Source organism: Nomascus leucogenys, chromosome 2 (genome assembly GCF_006542625.1).
Source record: "Nomascus leucogenys isolate Asia chromosome 2, Asia_NLE_v1, whole genome shotgun sequence".
In the NCBI taxonomy this organism is placed as follows: Eukaryota; Metazoa; Chordata; class Mammalia; order Primates; family Hylobatidae; genus Nomascus; species Nomascus leucogenys.
The window spans coordinates 84,556,950-84,573,344 of NC_044382.1; the positions used below are offsets into that span (position 1 = coordinate 84,556,950).

At 42.9% G+C, this 16,395-nt stretch overlaps 1 pseudogene; it reads right to left on the bottom strand.

Moving 5' to 3' along the window:
• Positions 1-295: 295 nt before the first annotated feature.
• LOC100604076 lies at positions 296-3,662 on the bottom strand (annotated as a pseudogene).
• Positions 3,663-16,395: the final 12,733 nt, after the last annotated feature.

The following is a 16,395-nucleotide window of genomic DNA, read 5'->3' on the forward strand; positions in this document are numbered from 1 at the left end:
CAATCATGATTGTAGGACTTGCCTGAGATTGTGGTCATAACCCTGATAAACATCATTTTCATACCAGTAAGAAAAAGAAAACAGGCGATGAGTTCTTTTTTTTTTCTTTTTTTTCTTTTTTTCTTTTTGAGACGGAGTCTTGCTCTGTCACCAGGGTGGAGTGCAGTGGCGATCTCGTCTCACTGCAACCTCTACCTCTCAGGTTCAAATGATTCTCCTGACTCAGCCTCCCGAGTAGCTGGTATTACAGGCCCTCGCCACCACGCCCAGCTAATTTTTGTATTTTTAATAGAGACAGGGTTTCACCATGTTGGCCAGGATGGTCTTGATCTCTTGACCTCATGATCTACCTGCCTCGGTCTCCCAAAGTGCTGGGATTACAGGCTTGAGCCACCGCATCTGGCCAGGAGATGAGTTCTTATTAAAAAGAGCAGATTCTAGAGATTTCACTCTGTTTGTATTTCCCCTTCCATGCAAGTTCTCCTTGAGTTTGGCTGACCACAAGCTCATCTTCTTCCAGGAAGTGAGGAAACTGGTATTTGGGAATGCTCCTAGTAGCACCTGCTTTTTCCATATCTGCACTGATACCTAATTGGAAGCCATCCACGTTGGAGACAGTGGCATTATTTATATTGAAGCTGACTCCCAAGGAAACCAGGAGGGTAGGAACACCGCCACTCTGGATCACAGAGATCTCATTGGTCTTCTTGGCCAGACCACCATTGAGCGTGCTGGTGTCCTGGTTCCACACAACAGGGCCCATGTTCACTGAAGTGGCCAGGATTTCCCTGGGAAATATTTTAGACTCTTTCCATCCGTACCTAACAGAGCTATGGTGTTCTCAATAGCCGGCTTCCTACCATGGCATGCTGTGTCACATAGTGGACCTTCCAGTTGCCTTTGGTGGTAAAAGCTTACCCACAAATGTTGCATGCAAAAGGCTTCTCTCCAGTGTGAGTCTGCTCGTGAATCTAAAGAAAGCTAATGGGTGAGAAGTTCTTCCCACACCACGTGCAGCTGTGTTGCTTGGCCTGTTGGCATGGCTAGGCCTCTGACAAAGGGGTCATCCCCGGGGACAATGTGGAGGGTTCAACAAATGTGCCAGGGACTTCAACTTTGACATAGATTGACTGAGCTCGGATAAACGTTGAAGTGAGACGGCTCCAACCTTCTATCTTAGTAGGGCTGTTTTCAGAGCTTTCTGCTTTGTCCCCAGCATCAGGAGACTTTGACTGATCCTTTCTGCTTGGCCATTGACCGGGGAGAGTACCTGAAAGGATGTGGCTTCCATGATGTCTGGACTTCAGCTCTGATACTCCTGGTCTCCCATCAGTGAGGACCAGTCATTGGTCAAGCTATTGCTCTTCATGGAACTGTTTTCTCTGCTGCTCTGGTGGTGCAGGCCAAAAGAGGCAGGGCCCACTTTTCCCAGGGCATCTAAGGAACCCATCTTGGTGAACCCTGGTGTGGATGATGCCTACTACATGCTGGGAAGAGGCACAGGGACCTTTGAGGAGCTACTAGAGGCCTCTGGGAGCTGACTTTATCTACACTGGTGCTTTCAAAAACATCATCATGGCACACGGCACTGGTGCTGCCATTCTCATCCACCGTCATTGGCTCAGGACCCATAAAGTCACAGGAATTCTCTGGCAGGGGAAGGTTGGGAATCTGACTCACCAGGTCCATCTGAATATGCTGCCGCAACATCACAGCACCGGTGAACTTCTTCTGATAGAAAAGGCACAGATGCTGCACCTTTATGGACATGTTGGGTTGGTGAACCCCAGTGTGTCTTAAGGGTTGCCTTTGGTAGAAAAAGCTCAGCCACAGATCTTACACTGGAATGGTGTCTCCGGAGTGTGGATGTAGCAATGCATTTAAAGGGAGCTTTAGCAGCTTAATATTTGGTGGCAAATGAGGCATTTGTTGGGGTCAGTGGTGGTCATGTCGATGTACTCCACCAGCTGCTGCAATTTCAGGGTCTCTGACCTTGGTTCAGGGGTCCCACTTTCTTGGAAGCCACCAACCCTTGGGGAATTATGGTTTGGCCCCATGCCAGGAAGTGTGGACTACAGGTCACTGGGCAATGGGTCACCTGTGAGGCCTTGGGGTTAGGCCCCGAACAGAGCTTTTGAGGTAGCCCTACAGAGGGGATTACAAGAACAGGTTTTCTGGCTAAAGAGAGACTCAGTTCATCTATTGACGTACAAAGAGTGCACAGGGGATGTCATTGCCTACCACCATTTTGTCCTAGAGCTCAGCAAAGAGCTGAGGGTTTGCCTTCACCTGGGGATATTGGTGAATGTACACCTTGAGGTTGCCCTTGGTGGTGAAGCAGTTATCACAGACAGAGCACACAAAGGGTCTCTCTTCCCATGTGGAAGTGGAGGTGGATCTGCAAGGAGCTATCAGTCTCGAAAAATCTTGCTACAGTACTTACACTTGTCCTTGTAGAGGATCACCTCATCTTTGGGTTTGACATCCACTGAGGAGATGTTCAGTGGCTTCCCCTTCCCTTTCTTGGGTGGGTCAAGTGCCCCAGTGGAGAAAGGACTTTGGAAGTGCACCAATCCGGGGGTCTGAGAAAGCAAAGCACTCAAGAGGTGGGACATTACATTTGGTTCACCTGGTCCCATCCAGCTTCACAGCAAAGGGCATCAGCCCTGGGGATGGAGAACTAGTGGTGAAAAGGATGTTGGTGTGAGGTAGTATGGCTTGTTTCGAGGCATCCAGAGACAGACCTTGGCTTCCAGCTTTTGGGCTGAGCAAAGCCACAGCTGCAGAAACCTGCTGGGACAGGTGGCTGCATAAAGCCTTCGGCGTGTTGGCCCCTTCCCCACCTGAGTGGAAGGCGTGTAAGGTCCACATGTCCGCCTGGATAAAGACCTGCTTGGTGAGCTGAATCTACCGTAGCTGCTGCTGCTGCCGACACAGGATCTGCTTGAGGACCCATGGGATGCTGTTGTTACTGGTCACGGAGGCTTGCAATGCATCTAAGCTCCACTGATTCATTGCCACTTTGGTGCCCTGTATTGCCTGCAGGCTCACATAGTGTTGGCCACTTTGCCTTTAAGTAAATAGCTTATCTTCTGGGGTGTGGGTGGCAGGGCCATCTCTGTTTTTAAGTGCACCACAGACTCCACACCCAGCTTCTCCTTCATGCTCCCTAGGCTGCCACCATTCTTCCTGTGACCATCCTTACTGCTTGAACTAAGTGGCTGGTGGCTCAGAACAGCTCCGGAGAAGTCTCCTGAAGGCACTGGCCCCTTGCTGTCATTCATGATGACAACACAACAGGTGGATTTTGAGTGCAATTTTTCTTATGTTCTAAGAACTCAAAGATGCTGAAGAACTCCACACAACATTTCTCACATTTGTGTGTTTCCGCCCAATGAAGCCACTTTATCATCGTGATTCCCTGGGTGGTTCACTGGAGCACCTAAAGTTTGGACGTCTGCCCTCAGAATGGTGACAGAATAAATTTCTGTTGTTTTAAGCCATCCAGTTTGTGGTTGTTTGTTACAGCAGCCCCAGCTCCCTGGCACCAGCGCCACTGGGGCCACATCTGCAAACGCTAGGGTCAGCTGCTGTGGCTGGTGCTCACCCTGGTCCTCGTCCAAGTTGATGTGCTGGGGTTTTACCAGCTTGTGCCTTGACATGGTGTGAGCTTCAGTGTTCCCAGAGAGCCGCAGTTATTTGCCCTGTCCCTAATAGTGCTATTTTGAAGACATAGAAAAACCCATCTTTAAACTCTTATGGACTCTCAAAGGACTCTGAATAACCAAAACAATTTTGAAAAAGAAAAAGGAACAAAATTTGGAGGATGCACAGTTCCTGATTTCAAAACTTACTACAAAGCTACAGTAATCAGAACAGTTTGGTACTAGAATGAGAACTGACATATAGACCAATGGATAGAAGAGTCCAGAAATAAATCATCATATAGATGGTCAGTTAACTTTTAAAAAGAGAGCTTAGACTCTTCAATGAAAAAATGATGATGCTTTCAACAAATGGTGCTGAGAAAACTGGATATCTACATGCAAAAGAATGAAGGTGGACCCTTATGCTAGATCATATACCAAAAGGATATAAAACCTCATAATGAATCAAAGACCTAAAAGGAAGAACTAAAACTATAAAACTCCTAGAAGAAAACATAGGGGAAAATCTTTATGACATTAGATTGGGTAATAGTTTCTTGGATATGATGCCAATAGCACAGGCAACAAAAGAAAAAAAATGTTAAATTGGAATTCATTAAAAGTAAAAACTTTTGTGCATCAAAGGATATTATCAAGAGAGTGAAAAGAGAACCCATGGAATGGGAGATAATATTAGTAAAACATGTATCTGGTAAGGGATTAATATCTGGAATGTATAAAGACCTGCTACAACTCAACAACAACAAAAGTAGCCCAATTCAAAAACAGGCAAAAGACTTGAATAGATATTTCTCCAAATATATAGAAATACCCAAGAAGCAAATGAAAAGATGTTCAACATCATTAGCTATTAGGCAAAATGCAAATCAAACCCACAATGAGATACCACTTCACATCCATTAGGATGGCTGTTATTTTAAATAATTAAAACCTGAAAATAACAAGTGTTGGCAAAGATGTGGAGAAATTGGAACCCTTGTGCATTGCTAATGAGGATGTAAAAGGTGCAGTCACTATAGAACACAGTATGGCAGTTCCTCAGAAAATTAAACATAGAATTACCACATGATTCAACAATTCCATTTCTGGGTATATACCCAAGAGAACTGAAAGCAGGGACTCAAACAGATATTTGCGAACCATTGTTCATAGCAGCAGCATTCACAGTAGTCAAAAGGTGAAAACAGCACAAGTGTCTATCATTAAATGAACAAATAAATAAAATATGGTATATACATATAGTGGAATATTATTCAGCCCTTAAAAAGAATGAAATTCTGACACACGCTACAACACAGATGAACTTTGAGAACATTATGCTAACTGAAATAAGCCAGCCTTTAAAAGACAAATACCGTATGATTTCATTTATATGAGGTGCCTAGAATTGTCAAATTCATAGAGGCATAAAGTTGTATGGGGGTTACCAGGGGAATAGGGGCTGGGGAAAGAATGGGGAATTATTGTTTTATAACTACAGAGCTTCTGTTTGGAATGATCAAAAGTTCTGGATAGGTAGTGGTGATAGGTGCACAAATTATAAACGTGCTTAATGCCAATGAAAATGACACATACTTAAAAGTGGTTAAAATGGTAACTTTTATGTTATGTATATGTTTTATCACAATAAAGGATATATGCTGGTCAACCCTAAGCAGGAGAATGGATAAACAAATTGTAGTATATTCATACAATAAAATACTACTCAGCAATATTTTTTTAAAAGCTACTGATACGCCCAAAAACACGGATGAATCTCAAAAACATTATATTTAGCAAGAGAAGCCTTACACAAAGGGATATATACAGATGATTCCACTTATACCAAGTTCTAGAATAGGCTACATTATTCAAAGTGAAAAATATCACAAAGTGGTTGCCTGGAAGGGGGTTGGTTTTGATTGGAAAGGGCCTGGAATTTTCTGAGGTGAAGAAAATGTACTATATTTTGGGTTTCATAGTTGTACATAATTGCCAAAATTCATTTAATTTAACACTGAAGATTTTATCATATGTAAATTATATCTCAAAGATACAGAAAAATTCTATTGGTCAAAATTTCTTTCTAGATGGAAAGTACTGACTTGAGTATCCCAATGGTCCTTCTCCTTTCTCTCATCTCCATGGCTGCACAATCTCCTGCCTGTCTCTTTTTGACTGACACTTTCCTTATTTGACTCTGCTAATATATTAAATCAGGTTACATTAACATTTTACAGGCTTGATACATATTCGGTCTTCTTAAGGTGATTTTTCACATCACCTTTCTGACTCTTTATGAGGTTATATGACTTCTTCACATAACCTCCCAAAGCCAACCCTATTATAATGATCAAGTTTTAAGCATATACTTCACGATAGCTCCAATGCTAAAATATGATATTACTTTCAGTAGATGAGCCCTAGAACTAAACAAGATGGTCCAATATTTTAGTTTACAGTCAGATAACATGATTAAGTTGAACCATATGAAATTGCCAATGTTTCCCTTATTTTCAGCAATTACATATGACAATTACATATGCCTCAAACAGTAAAGTGTTTTTTTTTTTTTGACAGAGTCTCATCTTATCACCAGGCTGGAGTGCAATGGCGTGATCTCAGCTGGCTGCAACCTCTGCCTCCTGCGTTCAAATGATTCTCCCGCCTCAGCCTCCAGAGTAGTTGGAGGTGGTGGCACCTGCCACCACACCCAGCTAATTTTTGTATTTTTAGTAGAAACAGGGTTTCACCATGTTGGCCAGGCTGGTCTCGAACTCCTGACCTCGCGACCCGCCAGCCTCGGCCTTCCAAAGTGCTGGGATTACAGGCGTGAACTGGTTACCGCGACTGGGCATAAAGTTTTAAAAATTGAATAATCTCACATTTTTCTCAACATCCTTAACAGGTAATCCAACGTAAGATGACTATTTCTTTTAAAATTAGAAAAATGTAAAGGACTATAAATCATGCTGCTATAAAGACACATGCACACGTATGTTTATTGCGGCACTATTCACAATACCAAAGAGTTGGAACCAACCCAAATGTCCAACAACGATAGACTGGATTAAGAAAATGTGGCACATATATACCATCGAATACTATGCAGCCATAAAAAATGATGAGTTCATGTCCTTTATAGGGACATGGATGAAACTGGAAACCATCATTCTCAGTAAACTATCGCAAGGACAAAAAAACCAAACACCGCATGTTCTCACTCATAGGTGGGAATTGAACAATGAGAACTCATGGACACAGGAAGGGGAACATCACATTCCGGGGACTGTTGTGGGGTGGGGGGAGGGGGGAGGAACAGCTTTAGGAGATATACCTAATGCTAAACGACGAGTTAATGGGTGCAGCAAACCAACATGGCACATGGATACATATGTAACAAACCTGCACATTGTGCACATGTACCCTAAAACCTAAAGTATAATAATTAAAAAAAAAAGTTTTGGACTCACCTAAGTAGGATGTACAATTCAAGCTCATTTCATAAATGTTGTATGACTGAAAAAAAAATTAGAAAAATGTAATAAATAAACACAAATGGTTAGTTGAATGATTTTAAAATGAGCTGTCATATAAGTAGTTAAATAATTAAGTTAATTAAATTTAAAGAACAATAATTAGTTAAATAATTGTTTTAAAAGATTAGTCAAGTATGTAAAAGATATTAACTAAATATTGTTTATATAAATAGCCTCATGGTGACCCAGTATTTTGCTGGAGGTCATCTTGCAACAACAGAAATTAACCTCTGTGTCGCATTCATTGTTACATTCTTAGCACCCAGCAGAGTGCCTGAAATACAGCAGATGCTCAAGAAATATCTGCTAAAATGAATAAGTAAGAAGGACTTTTTGTCAGATGAACCATTACAACCCCAAAACATATATCCCAACATCTTTTGCCTATAAAGGAAGCCCCAAGATAATTTTCATTGCATTTTTCCCATGTTCACATTACACCCAAATCAACTTTCTTGCTTCTAAGACATACGGTGCCCAAATCAAAGAGAAAAGGTATATCAAAAATCCAAATTTTTCTATATCTTGTCTTCTATGTGACTAGAATAAAAAACAACATAGAGGATTTCAGGTTTGACAATAACAGGAACTTCCGGAAGAGACAGTAGAATGCAACCAGAATATAACTCTTGCCATGGAATATTTAATTTGCTGGAAGCAATATGGCGATCTGTTAGGAGCATGATGCCTATAAATTGGGCAGTCTTGTGTTCAAAGGTCAGTTTTAGTCTTTTCTAGACATGACCTTGAGCAAGTTCTTTCACCTCCCTGACCTCCTATTGCTCATCTGTAAAATGGGGATGATAATTATTCATTCATTCATTCACCTATTAAATATGTATTGAACACCTACCATATGCCAGGCCTGGAAATGGGCTCTGGGATACAACAATGAGCAAAATAGACCAAAAGGCCTGCCCTCATGGAGTTTACAATCCAGAGAGAACGACATGCAAAACATCAAGTAAGTAAAATATACAGTGTGTTTGAAGATGAGCTGAATTTTCAGGAGACTGAAATTATGCATGAGTTGGTAGGGCAAAAACCAATGGGCTTTGAGTAATTATTGGTAATGGGGTGAATTACTTGTACCAATGAGCAGCTTAGAGCAATCACTTAAATAGATTTAAGAGAATCATCACTAGCTAGATACGCACATGCTTGAATAGATTAGTGATAGATAGACAAACAGAGCAACAGATGGATGAATTAGAGAGTCAAGCAGACAGACCTAAACAGGTTGACACAAATGGTATCTCAAGGTGCCCTGAAAACAGCATCTGCTGCTAGAATGACTGACTTTTGATCTTGCACGTCTGGCTAGCAAGATAGGCATTTGTGTCTCCCTCACTGGACTACAGGCATCCTTGCAAAATCCTCTCCATCTTTGAAGGTGAGTTGGAAGACCTGGTCTTCCCTTAGGAGAGGACCTATGTAAATCTGTGCCAGGCCTCTTCTCCAAATCTTCCAAAAAATCAATAGCCTCTTTCAAGCAGAGGGTAGAGGTGATGCCAAGGGAAAGTCTCTGTAGCAGGAGAAGCGAACAGTCCCAAGAGATAGAAACCAGACACCAGAGAGATGAAGAGAGAATGTATTCAACAAGGAGATGGATGTCAGAAGGTGTCAAGTTTTATTTCAGTAAGACCAGTGGCCCATCCTTTATCATTTCCCATTTCAGATAATTCAGTGTGGATTGAGTATTGAAAGCTATTGAAGAATTATCGTTGGTCTTCTGGGTGTGATAATGGCAATGCAGCACTGTAGAGAGAGAGAGAGAAAAAAAAAGTCTTTCTCCTTTATGTCTGCAGTAGAATAATATGATGTCTGGGATTACTTTGGCAAACTCCAGCCAGAAAAATAAAACAAAGAAAGTCGGGGGTTTTGATGAAACAAGCTTGGCAACATTTTTTATGATTGTTGGAGTTGTGTTGGGTGCACAAGAGTTCATTAGATACTTCTCTCCACTACTGAGTGTGCTGGAAAGTTTTCATAGTAAAAAGTTACGATTTTCCCATTTATTTTCAGAAGCAAAAAAATACACATAAGCACACATACATACACTTGAAGCATTTTTCCAGCTTTAGGGATTAATTCTGTTTGGCAGACGAAAGTCATTCTGTTAAATGATTTATGATATTTAAAGAGCAATTTGGTTCCATTTAATTGCTACCTTAAATTAACTGTTGCCTGAGCCTAGAGAAATGATTGCTAGGGCCAGAGTGGAGGAAGAGGTGACAGTGAGCTTCAAGTGGTATTGAGTGATTTCAAGTGTGACCAGGGACTTAGACGAAAGGATGCAGAGTTCTCACGTAAGGGGCAATGCTCTCTAAAAATCACTGCTCTCAACAATCTTCCACCATCTGAGAAGGTTATTTGAATTCCTTCCCAACTGTTCCCAAACAGAGCATTTTGTAATGCAGAGGAATTTTAAAATAATTGAACCCAGACTTATAAATGCCTTCAACATCCAGTCACTACATATTTGTTCAGTATCTACTCTATCACTGGCACTGTGCCAGGCCTAAGGGCTATATCGTGGTAGACAACCTAGAGAAGAGTACTGCTTTTTTTTTTTTTTTTTTTTTGAGGTGGAGTCTCACTCTGTCACCCAGGCTGGAGTGCAGTGGCACAATCTTGGCTCACTGCAAGCTCTGCCCCCCTCAGGTTCAAGTGATTCTCCTGCCTCAGCCTCCCGAGTAGCTGGGATTACAGGCATCTGTCACCACACCCAGCTAATTTTTGTATTTTTAGTAGAGACGGGGTTTCACCATCTTGGCCAGGCTGGTCTTGAACTCCTGACCACGTGATCCACCCGCCTCAGCCTCCCAAAGTGCTGAGATTATAGGCATGAGCCACCATGCCTGGCTGAGGATTACTTTCATGAGACTTATGGTCTAGCTGGAAACACAGGCATCCTCAACATGTAAGCACACATTAAAGCAATTAACAACCTTCTGATAGGTGGGATTTTTTTTTTTTTGCTCTTGTTGCCCAGGCTGGAGTGTGATGGCATGATCTTGGCTTACTGCAACCTCCGCCTCCTGGGTTCAAGTGATTCTCCTGTCTTAGCCTCCTGAGTAGCTGGGATTACAGGCATGCACCACCACACCTGGCTAATTTTGTATTTTGAGTAGAGATGCGGTTTCACCATGTTGGTCAGGCTGGTCTCGAACTCCTGACCTCAGGTGATCCACCTGCCTCAGCCTCCCAGAGTGCTGGGATTACAGGCGTGAGCCTGTAGGAACTTTTATAGATCACAGTAAGGATGTGCTGGACATTGGTATAAATGTTCCACAGGCAGTCACTCATTTAATCCTTCCAACAACTCATATGCCTTCTACAGGTGGAGAAACTGAGGCACAGAGAGGCTAAGTAACTTGCTCAAGATTATCAGGTATTAACCAGTGGAGCCATGATTGGAACCGCAGATTTGCTGCAGAGCCTCACGTCCTAACCACTCTGCTGTCCAGCCTCTCAAATCAAGGCCACTATTACATATTTTTGGAATATCTAACATATGCCAAGCTCTATTCTTAGCCCTGGGATAAAGCAGATAATAAAGTCCCTGCTCTCATGGAGCTTTCTAGGGGAGAGGGACAATTAGAAACACCTAAATATATAATATGCCAGAAGGCTATAAGTGTCACATAGGACAATAATCAATGGAACAAACAGAAAATGACAGAGAGTCTCAGATGGCAACAGCATGAAGTTCTTGTAAGTTCAAGGACTCTCCAAGAAGGCACTGAGATTGGAGGAGTGAGGTGGGTGTGTTAGGAGGTGATGTCAGAAATCAGATGATGCTCATACAGCCTTGAAGGTCAATTTAGGAAATTCAGATTCCACCGTGAATAGATGAGGAACCCTCAGGGTCATGAGCAGAGGACAGATGGATACACCTTTTTCTTTTTTTTTTTTTTTTTCCAGGCTGGAGTGCAGTAGCATGACCTCAGTTCACTGCAACCTCTGCCTCCTGGGTTCAAGCGATTTTTGTGTCTCAGCCTCCCGAATAGCTGGGATTACAGGCATGTGCAACCATGCCAGGCTAATTTTTGTATTTTTAGTAGAGACAGGGTTTCACCATGTTGATCAGGCTGGTCTCGAATTCCTGGCCTCAAACGATCCTCCCACCTGGGCCTCCCAAAGTGCTGGGATTACAGGCATGAGCTACCACACCTGGCCAGGATACACCATTTTTTAAAAGGCTCACGCTGCCTTTAGGGAGTGAGGGTGGAAGCAGGCAGACCCTTTAGGAGGCTGTTGCAACAATCCATGGATTCACGATGGTGGTTTGGACCAGGAGATAACCACGGGGGAGGATGAAAGGCAGGAAAGTTCTGGATGTATTCTCAGATGAAGCCAGGAGGAATTGCTGACAGATTGGATGTGGCTGTGAGAGAAAGAGAGGCCCCCAAGGTGTTTGGCCTGAGCATCAGCCAAGAGGGAGTTGCCTTTAACTGCAATGAAGAAGACTGCAGGAGAGCAGAGACTCACCTGGTAGGGTAGAGGAAAGAAAATGAACAGGTCCCTTCAGTCATTGGAGGCACATAAATCAAGTGGAGTCCCATGTCAAGGTTGGAAATCAGACTAGATGAAGAACAAGGTCAGAGAGGATAAGCTGGGGTGGTCTATAGAAATCCTGGAGCCAAAATGCCCATGCCTGCAGGGGATCCTTGTACCTGGGGTCATCTAAAGAGACCAGGGTCCTGGTGGGCTTTGAATTCAGCATTGAAAGATGGGGAAGACACAAGGATGCAGGAGAGATTCTGTCCTGGCAACCATGCAAGCAAAGGTTCGGAGGGAGGCACAGGCTTGACATCTGGCTTGGACGGTCAGTGTCCTCAATGACCACTGGACAAAGTTTACAGGGCTCCATTTTCTGCACTGCCCAGAGCATAGGCACAGGGGTGGGCAGAGCAGAGTGCTTCTGCCTGAGTATCCCAGGCAGACACATTAAGCCGGATGGAGAAAAACAGATGGTGCAGCAACAAAAACAAGCCACCTCCTTCATGGCTCAGCTGTTTGAGTTGTAAAATTATTGATGGAGGCTGGGCAAGTGGAGTCCATGGAGGAACAATTCAGTCTGGTGATGTCTCAAAACCTCACTTAGACAAGGTGGTTCTGAGAAGAGAAATTAGACAGTCCCCTTCCCCATGGGCTTCCCACATTACTCAGCCCGGCCACCCAAACTGTTGCCCCAGGCTATAGTACAGGCTGTGGAGGAGCAAAGGAGAGGCAGTGGAGACCAACAGTGAGGGAATTTGCTCTGCAGCCTGCTGAGTTTGAGAAGCTGCTCTCCCACCTACTAACTATGTGATTGTGGGCAAGCTCCTGGGCTGCTCTGTGCCTCATGACCTATAGTGATGATCATAGTGGCTCCTCATAGGGCGATTGTGAAATGAAGTGAGTTAATTGCTATAACGCATGGAGACAGTGCTTGGTATGCACTAAGTACTCAATAAAAATTAACTGTAATTATTATTATCTAACTGCATCCACAGAGCTGAGTATACAGCTCACTACATGTTGGGAGTTCAATAAAGGGCTGCTTAATATAATTTGATGTCATCATGATCATTATCATAGTCATTGAGCTCTTACAGTGGCCAGCTCTTTGCAAAGCCATTTAGACACTTGAGTTTCTTACATTGGGATATAGGGAAAACGCAAAAATCTCAGGACATATGTCAGGCACCAATTTTGCTCAGAAACTCAGGGATCACTTTTAGAAGCCGACTTCGGTCATGCAGATAGATATGACAAAGCAAAGGAGAAAGGAAAAATGAACAAGGAGAAAAGGTTTTCCTGAGGACAAGAGTTGAGATTTAGATGTTTCAGGGAATTAGATATGCCCATACGATTGCCCATACTATGTGTTGTGTGTGTGTGTGTGTGTGTGTGTGTGTGTGTGTGTGTGTGTGTGTGTGTGTTTAATTGGAGCTAGGCATTAGTTACTTAGTCAATGAGTTACTTAGTTTTAACTTGGGACAGATGGTCCTTCCCTTCTCCCTCCTTCCTCCCCTTCCATACCTTCTTTCCTTCTTCCCAAAAAGAAAAGATAAGGGGTTCACAAACTATGAGATACAGATCAGGCCAATATATGGACAAACCAGTACAACAAGAGCCAATTCCCTAAAAAGCTAAGGTTTGCTAAGAATGCCATTCAGCAACTGACTTTCTTTAAATTGACCTAAGTTCCTAGGATATCACTGAAGATGGAAAGACAGAGACAAGAGCAGGAAATGGGGCTCTTGGAGAGCACACTGCACTGAGCCCTGCTTGGAGAGCTGCCCATCCTAAGGTACCTGTTCCCAAAGGGAGGTGGAAGATTTGTCCTCGACAGAATCCATACTCAATTCAGCTCTAAGGCACCAGAAGCACTGGGCTCATAGGGGAAATGGACAATGGAGGCTGTAAGTACTTAGGAAGGACTCTCACAGAAAGAAGAATGCCTCAAGCAAGACCTGGAGACTGGATGCCTCCTCAGAAAACATCCGGATGAAGGAGGAAGACCAGCATGAATTTCTTTTTCTTTTTCTTTTTTTTTGAGAAGGAGTCTCGCTCTGTCACTCAGGCTCGCGTGCAGTGGCGCAATCTCGACTCACTGCAACCTCCGCCTCCCAAGTTCAAACCATTCTCCTGCCTCAGCCTCCTGAGTAGCTGGGATTACAGGCATGTGCCACCACGCCCGGCTAATTATTGTATTTTTAGTAGAGACAGGGTTTCACCATGTTGGCCAAGCCGGGCTTGAACTCCTGACCTCAAGTGATCTGCCCACCTCGGCCTCCCAAACTGCTGGGATTAAAGGCGTGAGCCACCGCGCCCGGCCCAGCAGGAATTTCATAGAGCAAATTCCGCTTTGTGACAGAGGAGGCAGGCTGCAATAATAAAGGTGGAGGCCGGGCACAGTGAGCTTAAGCTCTGTGTCTGATCTTTGACAAACCTGACAAAAACAAGAAATAGGGAAAGGATTCCCTATTTAATAAATGGTGCTGGGAACTGGCTAGCTATATTTAGAAAGCTGAAACTGCATTCCTTCCTTACACCTTATACAAAAATTAATTCGAGATGGATTAAAGACTTAAACGTTAGACCTAAAACCATAAAAACCCTAGAAGAAAACCTAGGCAATACCATTCAGGACATAGGCATGGGCAAGGACTTCATGACTAAAACACCAAAAGCAATGGCAACAAAAGCCAAAATTGACAAATGGGATCTAATTAAACTAAAGAGATTCTGCACAGCAAAAGAGACTACCATCAGAGTGAACAGGCAACCTACAGAATGGGGGAAAACTTTTGCAATCTACCCGTCTGACAAAGGGCTAATATCCAGAATCTACAAAGAACGTAAACAAATTGACAAGAAAAAAAATCAAACAACCCTATCAAAAAGTGGGTGAAGGATATGAACAGACACTTCTCAAAAGAAGACATTTATGCAGCCAACAGACATGTGAAAAAATGCTCATCATCACTGGCCATCAGAGAAATGCAAATCAAAACCACAGTGAGATACCATCTCACACCATTTAGAATGGCGATCATTAAAAAGTCAGGAAACAACAGGTGCTGGAGAGGATGTGGAGAAATAGGAGCACTTCTACACTGTTAGTGGGACTGTAAACTAGTTTAACCATTGTGGAAGATAGTGTGATGATTTCTCAAGGATCTAGAACTAGAAATACCATTTGACCCAGCTATCCCATTACTGGGTATATACCCAAAGGATTATAAATCATGCTACTATAAAGACACATGCACATGTATGTTTATTGCAGCACTATTCACAATAGCAAAGACTTGGAACCAACCCAAATGTCCATCAATGATAGACTGGATTAAGAAAATGTGGCGCATATACACCATGGAATACTATGCAGCCATAAAAAAGGATGAGTTCATGTCCTTTGTAGGGACATGGATGAAGCTGAAAACCATCATTCTGAGCAAACTATCGCAAGGACAGAAAACCAAACACTGCATGTTCTCACTCATAGGTGGGAACTGAACAATGAGAACACTTGGACACAGGGAGGGGAACACCAGGGCCTGTCATGGGGTGGGGGGCTGGGGGAGGGATAGCATTAAGAGAAATACCTAATGTAAATGACGAGTTAATGGGTGCAGCACACCAACATGACACATGTATACCTATGTAACAAACCTGCACATTGTGCACATGTACCCTAGAACTTAAAGTATAATAAAAGAAAAAAAAAGTTCAGAGTTCTTAAATTCCACACAACCTGCACAAAGTGATTAGCATCCTGGTGAGGCATAAAGTAGGGAGATTGTCTTTTTTTTCCTCTCCTATTTTCTATGTCTCCACCTTCCCCAGATAATATTAAGTCTGTTTGTTGATTCCCCCAACCCCACACAGAGACATGTAGCTTAATGGTTAGCAATGTGGACTTGGGGGACAACCCACCATGTGACCTTGGGCAAATCACTTCCACTCACCTGTGCCTAAGTTTCCTCATCTGCAAAATGGAAATGAAGGTAATAAGAGTACCAGCTTTATAAGGTAGTTATAAGGGTTAAATAAATTAATACAGTAAAGTTATTAGAATAGTCCTTGGCTCATTGTAAGTGATCAATGCATCATAGCAATTCTTACTATTAGTACTGCTACTGCTACTCCTACTAATACTATTATTCACTCAGTTGAATGAAAATACTTAGACTAAGGCAAAACATAGTAAAAAATTGGAAAGAGAAGAATTTCAGCCTTTAACTTCAAACTCTAATTTATAAAAAGTCAACTGGAGAGAGGTTATATGGTTTCCATTTAGGACAGGGTATGATCACCAGAAAGCTATGTTGGATAACGTCTCTGGATATAATGCAAGATGGGCATTGAAATACAGTAATTTTCACCCGCTGGAGTGCAGACAGCCTTCGCTTATTGAATGAGTTGTCATGATCCATTTCAGAGAATTCTGGTGGGGAAGATCTGAACCATCCATCCTATTGGTTCCAGGAAAACACCCAAGGATGTGCTAGCAGAGACTTCTTCCAAAAGTAGAAGCAGAAATGCCTAGTTACGCTTCTGCTCCTCCTCCAGGGAGAAGCGCCACACTCCACCCAACCCTTAGCTTAGACATTTAACCCAGTTGATGGAGAGGACAAAACCTAGATGACGTTTCAAGGGATGGTGTGTTTTTCCCCCTCTGTGCACATTTCTGGCCTCTTCCTCAAGAGAAG